Here is a 14,512-nt window from a genome sequence, read left to right on the forward strand (position 1 = left end):
CTCAGAGCTTTGCTGCCCTGTAGCCCCGCACCCGTTGCCTGCTGAGACGCCCCGCGGTTCCAGCTACAGCTGCGGAGCTTCTCATAAATCTCGTGCACCACCCCGGGAGCTGTGCTCATTCCTGCTGGCTGTGACCATAACTACAACAAAGGGGAAAGTGTCTGTGGCCAAGAAAGCTGTTACTGGGTTTCTGGTTCTGGTTTTTGTCACTGCCATTGTTGTTGTTTGTTTGCCTTGTTTTACATAATAGTAAATAACTGTTACTCCTTTTCCCATATCTTTGCTTGAAAGCCCCTTAATCTCAAAATTACAGCAATTTGGAGGGAAGGGGTTTACATTTTCCATTCCAAGGGAGGCTCCTGCCTTCCTTAGCTGACACCTGTCTTTCAAACCAAGACCGATGCTCTCTTAATCCGTGCTGAATCAAAAGGGATGGTTTTTAATTAATTTGAAAAAGATAAGAAATTTAATTTGAAGTTTTTTGTAGTTTAGTGTCTGGCTTATTATGTTGTTTGATTCAAAATATATTCCAGAAATTATTGTTAAATATGTGGTTTTAAACTCACTTGTAAAAACCAAGAGTAAGGACATTTAAAAATTGGTTAGAGCTGCATGAACCTGTTCCCTAGAAATTTGAACTCTGGGACATATGCCCTAACAGCTACCTCACTTGTTGCTGTTTTACCCATTTAGTTTACAGCTGGGTCACCTTGTTAATTTGTGCTGACCTAAATTTTGTGATTAATTAAGTTGGTGGGAGGGGAGGAGAGGGAAGAAACATGAAAGAAAAAATGATTGGGGGGGGGGGGGTGGAAATAGGGGTGGAAACAAGAAAAAAGTTTTTGCATCCAGTTCTGTCAATTCATTCATTTTTCTCCCTTGCAACTTTCTCTGGTTTTTCGCATGTTTTAAGCTTGGGATTGCTCATATACCAGACTGTGCTGCTGCATGATAATCGGCTTCAGCAGATGTCTCTTCAGGCCTCTTCTTGGGGCAGAGACAGGAGGACTTTTGGAACAACAGTGTGAACAGAAAGGAGTTTTCTTGGGAAGATAAGTTTATACTTCATCAGTGAGCAGCATTAGAGGAAGTGGTGTTTTCTTAAAATCAAAATCCAAAGGACCACTCTCTTCAAGGAACTAAGATATTTTTCAATTAAATTAATAACTGAGGTGAAACCCATATTTTCTAATTATTTTGATTTTTATTAGAGTTTTGGATGTTTTTGTAATTGATTTCTTAATTGAAGTTGAATAAATTTTCCTGTCCTTTCGAGTTATTCTGAAATTTTTCTTCCCACACACCAATATTCTTTTGTTTTAGTAGTTAAACTGAGATAACCCTTATTCGCACAACTTCCTAGTTAAGAATGTCTGATCTAGACAATTCAGTGCTGCTCTCTGCTGTGTGGTGTAATAGAAAAAAAGTGGTAAGCTTAACATATTTTCTAATATATTTTCAGTTCCCAGCACAACATGCTTCAAGTGTACATCTCCTGACCATAAAACACTTTCACTACTAAAGGAAAATCTCTGAAGATTGTCCAACCCCTTCATGTTTTGAGGTTTTTTTGCTCATGAAGAAGATATTAACTGAGGAAGAAGAATTCATGATTAGACAATGTTGCATAAGATAACTGATCTTTTTTTTAATCCAGAAAAGTAATTTCTTTTTTTCTTTTTTTTTTCTTGCATCCTATAATCAACTTTTTTACGTGGTGAATAGCAAAATTTACAAGAAAAAAATACCAAATAATTTCATTTCACACCTGCAATTGAAAGAGCTGAATTGCCATAATTTTGACAGTATTCCTTTCATACATCTGCAGTAGTTGAAAGAGTCTTTATGGAGTATGAGTGTTTGGAGCACAAGTGGCACAGAGCAATTCAGAATTATTGAAGAGCTACAGGTTTTGTAAAGTGCTTCAGTTTGTTAGTGACTCCAGCAGTGTTGTAATGAGTTTTGTCGGGCTCTTAGCAAGGTTGTATGAACAACCTTGTAATTTTTCCTTTTTTCCCCATCTGCATGTTGGTGCTATTGCTATAAGTCTCCCTAAGTTTATATAAATATTTCCACTGAGCAGCAGCGTTCCATAGTCTCAGCCAGGCCAGGCAAAAGGGAGGGGGATCAGTGCAGCTCTACCACCATATCCCAATCCTGTTGGTGACTGTATTCATGTGAAAGGAGCATCACCTCCTTGCTGTGGAAAAAGAGGGTGTATTTTACCCTCACATATCTGACAACTAAACAGTTTGCAAAAATAAGTTTAAAAAAAATTACTTTCTAGTTAAAAAAAACCCAAAACCAACTCAAACACAAAAACCCAAAGTTGTCACTTTCTTACTAACTATCCAGGACATGAAATTATTTTCCTATTCAGAGTTGTCTTAGGAACTGTAGAGAAACTGTCTCAGTATGCGATAGTGAGGTTTGGATATTTTGAGTGTAAATCATGGCTTTCCCTCAATTTTTTCATCTCATTTTGAAAGGCAATATGAGAAATAGTTTGATTTGCTCAGCAGTTTCAATTGTCCATCCTAGTCAGGCAGGAATGCCTTGAAGCTGTGGATTTACAATCTAGAGGTTCTGCCTTGAAATAACTAGCATTCACAAATCCTATCAATGTGCATTTTCTAGTCAGTATTACACAGAAGAAAGTAAAATTTCCTAACAAATTTACACAAAGTTTGTTGCAAAAACTTGATTTTTTTTCAGCATTACACATTTGGAATGATCTGTGTCTTTTTTTTCACGTGTTGCTTTTAACTTCTGAAATCCAACATCTTCTCAGCTGTGCTTCAAATTGTGTTTTGTATTCTGAATGAGTGTAAATCCTAGATCATAAACAGAACCACAGTAAGGTTGCAAGGGACCACTGGCAGGGTTATCTGATCCTACCTCCCTAACCTTATGTTTGCCTGCTTGGAGATGTGTGTTTGTTTTCTCAAGGGTTGGTTGCCCCGAGGCAAGTGACAGCACTTGGTTTCCTTCAAAGTTGATGGGAACATTCACAGAAGGGAAAAAGAAAAAAAAGTATTAACAGTATTCACATAAAATTTGTATTAGTATTCACTCAGGTCTATCCATAATAATGCATCTTTAAATGTTCCTATTTAGAACATTTATATTAAGAACGCATTTGTGAATTAACACAGATATGCCATACCCTGTATAGCTATCATTTTGAAATACTGTTGGTAAGGCCTGGCAGACTGGTTTTGCGTTGTTGCCATAGATACATCTGACGTTTTAGGACTAAGAGGTGTGTTAAAGAGAAAAGTGGCAGTAAGTCAAACACAATTATGCAGAGTCTTAAACACACACACACATAAAATTTAAGAAATTCTTGTAGTGAATTTGCAAATTCCAAGAGGTTTGAAGTGTTGCAGCTAGGTGGTGAGGAAGGCTTGCTAAGAGCCCCACTCTCACACCTGTAAGTGAAGGGTTGAGTGATTTGACAGTTGGAAGGCAATAAAGGCTCATTGTCCTTTACTGTGGTGTGCAAAGTTTTCCCACCATTCAGTCAACACATGCCTACTCCGTGCCCTGGCTGCCCCCATAGCACTGGAAATTTGAATTCCCACCATGGAAGCACAACATGTTGTAACATGAGTGCAAATACTAGTGAAACAAGGAAAAAGTTATGTCAGGACAGGTGAGAAGTCATGGGATATGGCATCAAGGACAACAAAAAAGATCTGTACCTGAATTGGTGGCAGAGAAAGTGCAACAATAGGAGACATGTTGCAGGTTTTTTTCCCCTCATGCTCTCTGCTGAGGATGGTGGGCAGATGCGTTAATTGCAAAATTCTGTTCCAGCTGTACCAGGTTCTCTCTTAGAGCTTATTCCAACAAATCAGAGTAATTCATCTTCTTTAGGGCCACACTGGTGCTTCCAACAACGTGATTTCACAGGTTGTACAAATTACAGTCTCAAGGGACCTTCTTTCTACCTCAAGGGGCCTTCTTCCATCACTTTTTCTCTGAACCAAAAATACCAATGCTCAGACTCAAATTTTTACTTAGTTAAATTTGCTGGGATCCTTTGTAGCCATTGCACTCTTTATGCTTTATACTACCAAATGGTCCACCTTCAACAAGTTCACATTCTGAGAAAAATAAGAGCATTTGGCTACAAAAGTAAATATATACCAAAAGGTGAAGGCAATCCATTTGTGCTGCCAGTTTCTCTTGGAATTGACTGGAAAATGCAGTGGCAACATCTCCTTGCTTCTCTGCAAGTGACTTAAATATATACATTGATGAAGGGAGCAGAATTACTCACTTTTTGTATTAAGAATAATTAAGTATGCTTAATTGAGATATATTTAATTAAGCATAATTAAGCATCATTATTAAAGTGAAAATGCTTTTGTATCTGACTGCTCAAAGTTGAGATAGTCCAATTACTAAGAGCCTTATTCTTCTCTACCTTTAATCAGCTCCTTAACCAAATAATTTTAAAGACTGATTTATCAAAGCAAAAAGATTTTTAATTTAGAATTGCACCATTTCAGTACTTTGAAGATTTATAGGTTTACAAAATAAACAATTTCTTATGCACTCTAAGTGTTTTCTGCAAAATGTGAGCTAAATAAAAATAATTAGAAAAATGGATTTTAAAAAAGAAGAAGAGGATTTGAGCCTTCAGTTTCCTGTGGCTGTAAGTGTACTTTGTTGCTGGCTGCAGGGCTAACCCCAGTAACAGGTTGTGATGTTACTTAGCTGACTTGAACATTTGACATTGGTCAAATGGCTTTGGTTCTAATTATTTTAGTCTGTGTCATGTTCATATGGCACATCACATGGGGCTACCAAGGGGCTGAGGGTACTGTGGCATGCAGAAGTAGCTGAGAGCAGTCATCACCTCTGGTCTGTGGATAAAGGACTTCAATGCTCTTCATTGTCAATCCTGTATCTTTTCTGGGAATTTTGTCTGCATTTGCCAGCTATAATAAATGGCTCTGCATATGTAAAAACAGCCTCTTGGGAAAAAGATAGGATAAACACTCAATATTTTAACAAGACAATCCTACAATGTTTCTTTTTAATCCCATTTAAGAGAAGGAAAAAACACAGGAGAAGGAAAAAACATGTTGGCTCTTCAGGAAGCTATGGATTTGCAAAACACAAAGACTTGTTTTACATTGTTGCTGTTGTTGATGATGATAATAATTAAAAACAGCAGCTCATCTGTGGAAAGTAAGAAGCCCACTAGAACTAAGTGAACTTTCTACAAAGGTTCCCTCAAGCTTCCAGTATGAAACACTCCAATCCCAGTGACAAAATCAGGAGTGGAGGTAAGGTGTCAGAAATTACTCCAGAAGTAATCACTCCAAAGTAAAAGACTTTGGAGTCTTGAGTGGTAAAGTTGAATGTATGAATGGCACTTTCTAAACAAAAATAAGCAACATTTGTCAGGAAACATCCATGACATGGGTTCAGGCCTTGCCTATGACTTTAATGAGAATCCACATAAAATTAAGGTGAAGGGATAACATCAGTCCCTATGAAATATTCTATGGCAGGCCACAGCAGATTCCACATATTCCAGCAGAAATTCACATGAAGGGGAAACTTGATTTGTAGAAATATCTAATGGCTTTAGGTTCCCCTTTGCAGAAGCTCCAGAAATACATTGTGCTATCCAGACCCATAGGACTAGACACACCTGCACATCCCTTCCAACCTGGAGACTGGGTCTGTACTAAGTGGTGGGACAGTGATCCTCTACAAGCCAAGAGGAGAGGACCATTCCAAGTCCTGCTGGCACCATCACCCCAGTCAAAGTTGCTGACAAAGGACCCTGGATTCACTACTCTAGAGTTAAGAAAGCTTCTGCTCCTGAAACAACTGTAAAAGCAGAGACTAAGGCAGATGAAGGCCTGTTTTAAATGATTCCTCTTCTGTGCCCAAAGATCTTTTGGTAGTGTTTTTCTGTGACTTGCAAGAATAATTTTGTACTTAAAACTTCCTTATGTACTGTGGCTCTAGGAAGGGTGAAGTGGTTGCACAAGTCTGTGACTTAGCAGTGCAATCAACAAAAGCAAAATTGTTCTTGCTGAAGAAAACAGTGCCAAAATGTAATTCAATAATAATTATCCAAAATAAAGGGTATTCTGTTTGGCACCAATGCTATAATTGAAACATTAGCATGTAAGTGCGCTTATCTTTCACAAAGTTTCGACTAATCAAAGACAAAAAAATTACAAAAATGAGTGTTCTCACTAAGTAAAATGTGCATTTTTCTGTGACTATAAACGTTTTGTAAACAGATATAACTTTGTCATACCTCAACTAGTAGTGTGTAATACACACCACAGTGCTGTACATAAGGCACACTACACCTGTGAATCCAGTACAAATTGCACCAGTGAGACTGACCACTGGTGCCTTATCCACCTCCTGGCATTGAGAAGCTCATAAAATATAATTCCACTGACAATATTGTGTCTGGATTTTCTCCAAAAACATTGAAAGGAGAACATTTTAACATAAATTTATGAAACCCTACCAGTGCCTCTTCTGAAGGAAGAATGTGGAACCTACAAAAGGTTATTGCAGACTTTAAAAATCAGGGTTTCCCCTGGCCTAAGGGAACCTGAGATAGAAGAGAGAGGATGGCCTCTCTGGAACTTTCATTTTCCTTCTGAAGTTCCTAGCCCATCTAATGCTCAATGGAGATCTGGTGGGAACCCCATACTCTGCTTGTGGTGCTCTGAGGAAAGCTCCTCAACCAGACAAGGAGAAATGCAGGAATGTGAAGAAGAGAGAACAGATGAATGGAAAGGAAGTATTTTTGCTTATATCATATCTGTGCATTATATGGGAAACATGTATGTATATGAAAATTCAGAATTTTAGAAGCATATAATATGTTTAAGAGAGTAGAGGAGAAACAGAATTATATACAGCTTATTTAGCAATTTTATAAAAATAGAGAAAACTGTAACAGAACACATAGGAATGTAACTTGTTAGGGTAGAAACAACTTGTAACAGAACACACAAGAATTTAGTTGCTAGGTAAAGGCCATAAAGATAAGAAAACTCAGTAAAGCAAGACACAAATATTATGGAAACCCAATAAAGAAGAACCTTTTGCTTAAGGAGCCAGCAAGAACCAGGCTCCTGGACTTGGCCTGGACAAACTGACCTGGGAGTTAGCCAAACCTCCACTGTGCCTGCCCAGAGATGAGGTCAAGCAATGAACACCTGAGGAAGACCTTTTACTTCATCAAGACAACCTCTGCCCATGACCCCAGGGGGCATGGCACCACAAGGAGCACAAGGAGGCAGAGGGAATGGGTGGGGAATGGGCAGGCAGGGAGGTGTGAGCTTGTGGGATCAATGTGTATTTAAACGTGAAACCTGTCTCACCATGTACGCATGTATGGTGAAAATATCCCCTATGTGTCCCAGCTGGTATAAACCATACCTGCTTTACAATTTTAACTGTAAAGTCCTTATTCACCAACTCAAGCATATATTTGGAAATGTAGGTCAAATCATATATCCTCTTAAATCATCATACCTCAACCCTCTAGAAAAGTGGACACAAGCTTTAATCATTGGAACATAGGAGATTTTATGTCATCGTGTCTAGTAGACAGTGTTCTTTGTTGAAATGAATTTTTAGAAGTATTTATAATAAAATAAGCTACATTATATTTTTATTGCTCTGATAGTCAGGAGTAAGCAGGGTATATTAAGATATGATAACTCCTAATAATAGAAACCCTGGTCTCAGTCTTTTGTCATCAGCTGATGTGTTCCTATGAACAGGGCACCATTCGTGGTACCTCTGACATCATAGAACAGGAAGTCAAATACATTTTCCTTCATAGTTTGAATGATGTGCCTGCCCTGGCTATATCAATATCAAAGACTTTATGTCTTCTAACTCATGAACTCATACAATCCTCACCAATATGATAGGTCCCATGCTGGGGACTGTCTTAGATTACAATGTAAGATGTAACCAAAAGAATGTGTTCTTTCACCATGTCCATAAGGTGTTAAAAACAGGTGGGACAGTGTTCCTTATCTCCTTCGTGACTCATATGTGATAACTCCCTCCGGGGCTATCTTCTACCAATGGACTATCAATTCTTATTTCATGACTCATGAAATTACATCATACTGTTGTGAAATGCTCCGCCCAGGGGGAGCAACCAAGCATTCCTACCTGGATATAATCTGAGATTTGTAAGAATACGAGCTGCCTTACCTACTGGATTCCCAGAGGACAAGAGCTACATAACCACCATGGGACCTTTAGAGGAAGATCAGACCCTTCTACAGGATCACCAGTTTGACAGAACCACATCTATCACTCCAACAGGACTGCAGCCACCACTTAATCGGAAGTTAGCCACTGCTAACATCATCCTGATCAACAGGGTGTCAGGGTGTATCCTGACTTGGTTGAAGATAGTGTTTTCTGCCTTTATTTTAATTTTCCTCTTAAATTGTAGTTAAGACTTGGAATTTCCCACTGGCTTATACTCAAACTAGTGCAGGGATGTAAAAAGTCAAATGCATTGATTATACTTTGCCAACCTTTGCATTGCCTGTTCCAAATTTGAAATTGTACAGTTGTTTACAATGACAACAAAAACTATTCTCCTTTACCTAAAGCAGAGTAGATTGTCGCCATGTCTAATGACACCACTCATATAAGCAGAAATTTATCAACACTCAAAACAATTCTGTTCAGATTTGGTCTAAATAACCACTTTGGCCTGGCAGCATTTTTCCTTTCAGTTTGTTATATTATCTGGATTGCAGCAGACAGCCTGAGACTGAGGAACTAGGGACATCAAATCAAGAGGCAAAAATCAAAACAAAAAAACATCAAAATGAGATGATCTCAAAATGATATCAGTCTATGGTATATTTTTAGTTCATTCCGTTTCCCAAGTGTCTTCTAATCACCAGTGCTATTTGTCAGTTTCATCAGAGTTGTTGTGTCTTTATAGTTCGCTGAATTAAATTTAGAAAGTCACTAGCAACTCTATCTTGTGTCATTCAGTTCTTTCAAATTATGGTGGAGAGGTATTAACTGAAATAGTTTTCTGTGTTCAGTTTTCTTATTTCTAAAGTGAATTGCAGCTGCTGAGATTGTTATTATCATCTACATGCTTAATTTTAAACAGAGCACACTTTTCACAGCTGTGAACCAGAGTTATTTCATACTGCGTTATGAAAATCCATTCTGACTAAGCTGCAGAGCTGGAACCAAAGGGAAGCCAAACACAGTCTAAGGAAGACTTCCACCCACAGATGTAACACAGAATGCCGCTGTTTCATGAAACTGGAAGAGAGCATCCCACTGTTTATTTCCTGCAATATGGTTAGGGTTTTGGTAGCAATTCTCACAGCTGGGTGGAGAAAACTAAGACATTTAACTACTCTCAAGTCCTAAATATTACCATCTATTATTCTTATAATTATTTTGTCTGAATTTTTACTTGGTCTGTTTAGGAAATTATTTCACTTATGTGTCCTGAGAAGGTTGGAAAAGGTCAGTGTTTTCACAACAATGGAGTTTAAAAGCTGGTCACCACATTTCACACCATTTTCACGTACCTATTTACAATTCAAACTCAATTTGATTATATGTTCATGCTCAAAGTATGTGATACAAATACCTGCTAATGTTGGAAAACAGCTGAAGCTGAGGCATGAAAGATCATTTTCAGTGTACTATCAACAGTATCAAAAATTACATTTAAACAATTCCAGAAATTATTTTACTGGATGCTTTTTTTCAGTACTATTTTTGGAAGTCATTCAATAGTTCCCTTGCCTTCACTTTGTGATCAGAGAAAAACACTTTTGTCAACAAAACTGTCCAGGGACTTCAGGAGTCAAAGAAACACATCAGATACAGAGAAATACAGTAGATACAGAGATTTGACCTGAGATTGCATTTACCACTGTGCTTCTGTACATTTGTAACTCACAGATGTAAAGATTGCCCACTCTGGAGAAATACTGGACATGGTGCTGAATCTATTCTCTAAAATGTTATCACAAAATTCCCAGTTAAAAATGAACATTTTAATTTACACTGAAGAAAAAAATCTCCTAATCACTTTTAAATTGCAAGACTTTAGCCTCCTGTCAAAACTTATCAATTAGGTTTTAATAAAGTGCCTGTTGTGCAGGTGTTTGGAATTGGCTTGCTTAATTTCAAATAATTTCTTAACAGAATGTAAAATAATAATATAATACTGTAAAACTACTTGCTATAATACATACACTTGTGACAAGAATGTCCGCATTTTTAAAAATTCCAAACTCCTAGATCATACTGCACCTTAAAGAAGAAAAGAGAAACTTATACTAAACTACCTGTAACTCTCACTTACAGCTTGTTTCATAAACAAGATGCGCAAATTAAGCAGTTGTAGACATGATTATTGAGAAAATCTAGTTTGGGCTGGAGAAGTAAAAATACTCCAGAAAGTGTATCTGCCACAGCTGAGATGGACACACAACATGACACTCAAGGTTCATTTGACAACCAACTTTTATTGAGTGCAGTTCCCTTTATATAGTTTTCAAAAGCCTACACTGTTGGTCTTGATTGGCTGAATTTAGTTGCCACCCAACTTACTAGCCAATAGCTGTCTGCATCCCTAATGGCCTAAACTGGTTCCCTAACAGCCTAGACTGGTCAAGTTACATAATTAGAGTTATATAATTAGGGTTATCTATAACTATGAGGCCTCCAGGCCAGCTGTTAGCCACCACAGTTCTGCTTTCTTATTATTAAATACAAAGGCAGTGTCTGTCATCCTCTGCAGGGCCCTTGCAGAAAGGATGACAAACGTGGCACAATGTACAGAATAATGATGATACAAATAATATGCCTGGTTTGAATGAGGCTGTTTACCCAGCTCAACAAGTCTAGCAGTACACGCTGTTGGTTTATCCCACATACCTTCAAGAGATTTTACAAGCATGTCTAGGAGCCATCATGCACAATTTTGCAGGGTGGTATGCCACAGGCTACTTACATCTATGGCCTAATTACACAAATTTAAGAAAGTTACAAACAAGTCAACTCAAACACTGTCAGAGGTAGCGTTCAAAAAACTATCACAGGTAACGTGTTGCTGTCTTGTTTCCTCTATAAAATATGTACCCTTTTAGTCAGCCCTGTCTTTAAAATGTCCGATTCTTGATGTTAAAGGAAATTATAGGCAAATTGTCATATCAATGTATACCATTGATATGACATTGATCCTTCTGCTTCGTCTTGTCCTTAAATTGTTTGACTCTTCATGTTTAAGTGAAGCAATGGGCAAACTGTCCCACAATTGCTGACAACATTCTGCATCTGACAACTGTTGGTTTGTTAGGTTATGGTTGAGAACTTAAAGAACATCCAAGGCTTTAGTGGGCATATATACCATCCCCACACTGCCCATTCTTTGTTTTTTAAACATATGTTTTATAGTGCCATGGGCACGCTTGACAATGTCTTCCTTTTAGCTACTACTGTAATTACATTTTCTTGTTTTCTTTCCAGCAGATCATACAAGAAAGTACTAGATATTCCCATGCTATTCCACAAAGACTGAGAGACTCACTGCTGATTGCATGGATTTGTGGATGGACAGTCAGTCTACCAAAGAGAAGAAATAGCTAATGTTGTCTGTTGCAATCTAAGGGAAAATGGTTAACATATCAGAACTCCACCGAAGTTTTAGTTTCTTGACAATTAAGGCAATTAATATAAAAATTCAGTTCAGCTTTAGTGTTACAGGTAAGGAGATTCTCCTCACAGTTAAGTGTCAAGGCAGATGTTTCATGCATGTTCAGCTTCATAGTCTGGTCCAGGTGAATTACTGATAACAGCTTACAATAAATAGTTTGGGCTGCTAAGAGTGATATATTTGACTTTCTGGTAAAATTTTGTTTGTTAACCTCACTGATAAAAACTTCAGTGGATTATGATATTTTTGGATAGTCCTTTGAGAAGCCTTAAACTTACACTCAAGATGAATGCTGGCTGTCAAGCTGCAGTACAATATTTTTTTAAATAGAGTAATTTAAAATGTTTCAATGCTCGTGCAGGCCTTGACCTAGTGAGCACTAGTCAATCATAATGCATATTTGTATATAGTGCCACTTACATATGTTCAGGTTATAAATACCCACTTCTGTTCTCAGCTTTAATAATTATAATATCAAAATAATTCAACCTATTTAATTCAGAAGGGTGTTCAGGACAACATGCACCTATCCTATTATGAACAGTAAAACAATACAGTCAACAAAATAATAAGCACCACTGAAAAAAAAAACCTACAACTGCCTAAATGCTTGCCATCACCCAGGGTCTGCCATAGTTGGTGAACTCCATTTCCTAGCAAGGTCTTGGAAAGCCTTTTCCAGACAAGACCTCTAAGCCTACCTTGAAAAATGGGTCCAGCTTCCACAAGACCAAATTTACAAGTCAATATGGTTTGATTTCATTTTTAGGACAGAAGCAACTGGGTTTCATGGCATCCTCTGACAGCCAGGACCATGGCTTGTCTAGAGCCAAGACCTCGGCTGGGAGGTCTTCCCCAACATACCTTAAAAAGAGATCTCTATTAATATCTACTGAAAAAGTTTCTTAACATAAATAATTTAGGAATAATCAAAGGAATGCACTCTAGTAACATCAAATAATATGTTATGGCTGGATCCCTGTGTGTGCCAGGCATTGAATTTAAAGCTTAGTAAAAATACATACTTAAGAGACAAGGTGATGTTCAGATTTCTATTTCAATTTTGTCAGATGTTACTAAATTTTGCAAATGCACCATTGGTATACTTCACAACATCCCTCTCTGTAATCTGTAGCTCACATGATCTTACACCAGTTCCAAAATGGCACCCTTAGAAGCCTTTAGCTTATTTCTAAGTGGGTAAATATTAAAACTAGTTAGCAGAATTAAACACCAGAATATTCTGAAGTCATTCCTGTGCATAGTTAAATGCTGCAGGATGATTTCACTTTTAATAAAGCAGACTTTCATTAAAGTTGTGTAGGTCATAATCAAATCTAGGTAGTTTTTGTTAATTAAAAGTTTATAGCAATATCAAAAAAGACTTGGCAAACATCAATAATATTCAACGACTCATACACATGGTCCTTAAATTCCGTTATGCTAGACATTTCAAAAATAAGCTGAGCAAGCTGTTGGTTGTTGTTGCCTATTTCTACTGCTGGAAACTTCCTGGCTATGAATTTTTATGGTAATCACTTGCCTTGCCGTGTCCAATTACCATTTCTTTGGAAGACCTCACCAAAGGAGCCTTCCTCAATGCATCCCAACTCAGTAAATAATTCCAACTCTGCCTTGCATATTGGGCTGTAAATGGGTGTGCCATGCGATGGCTGGACTACCCAATAAGCTGCAGGCAGGGGTTTGCTGAACATGTTGACAGTGATACAGGGTGTAGAGCACAAGAATGGCTCCTGCAGCCACAGTGTGAGTGGGCTTGGATGCTGCACTTGGATGACGGTCACCCCCACCTTGCTCTAATTCTTGTGGCTCATTCTGTGTATGGTTCAATTGCATTATTATTTGTGCCGTCCAAAAAGCTTTCCCATCAATCCCAGGTTTCAGATTTGGCATGTTTCATTAGCTTGAGTCAAATTCATTGTTTTCAACCAAATCCCTAAATTGTGTAGCCTCAAACCATGGCATCCCAATCAGACAGGTCCTAAAAGGATCCCCTGGGGTGGCCATGGATTAACAAAAGGATTGCTGTCCTGTCTGGTTGGCAAACGTGACCCATATGTTTTCCCTAGGGTTAATTTGTACTGTAGGATGCTCATTAGTTACTGTTACCCATAGCCCAGTTAATAGCATACTTAGCTTCGCATTGATTAACCACATTTTTCCAGCTTATTGATGTCACCTGATAATGAATTGGAATCCAAATATACCTGCCACACTTCTTGGTTAGGAATACTGCATCTTTAGCCAATCATCTTGTCACTTCTTGCCAAACCAATGTTCTTATCCTTGTGCTTCTTGGGTGCTTGTGCCCTGTTGTAATTAATAACTCAATAACTTGTTCTGCTGCCTCTGATTCCTTCGTAATACGTGTTCTGCATAAGGTATAAATCAAAAATTAATTATGTTTATACCACTGCTTTTTACACACTTCACACTGATATAAAATCCAGCAGGTACAGTCACAACCATACTTGCAGCTAAATCCACTCCTTTAACTTCCATCTCTCTGGTCTCTGCCTCTGGTGTTGTGCTTCTATCAGTTATCCATGGTTTCACCCATTTTGCTGGAATCTGTCTAGTGCCAGAATCTATAACGACACATGCATATCTGTGGCGAGGGCTGGTCCAGGACGGTCAGGACAGACGGAGACGAGAGATCTCTAGAGCCCGGTCTTAGGGTATATGGTTTATTGTGGGGGTCCTGCTCTGAGCTGCCAGGCGCAGCTGAAAACAGGCCCCAAGGAGTGGGGGCAGGGCGAGATA

This window comes from Anomalospiza imberbis, chromosome Z (genome assembly GCF_031753505.1).
Source record: "Anomalospiza imberbis isolate Cuckoo-Finch-1a 21T00152 chromosome Z, ASM3175350v1, whole genome shotgun sequence".
NCBI lineage: Eukaryota > Metazoa > Chordata > Aves > Passeriformes > Viduidae > Anomalospiza > Anomalospiza imberbis.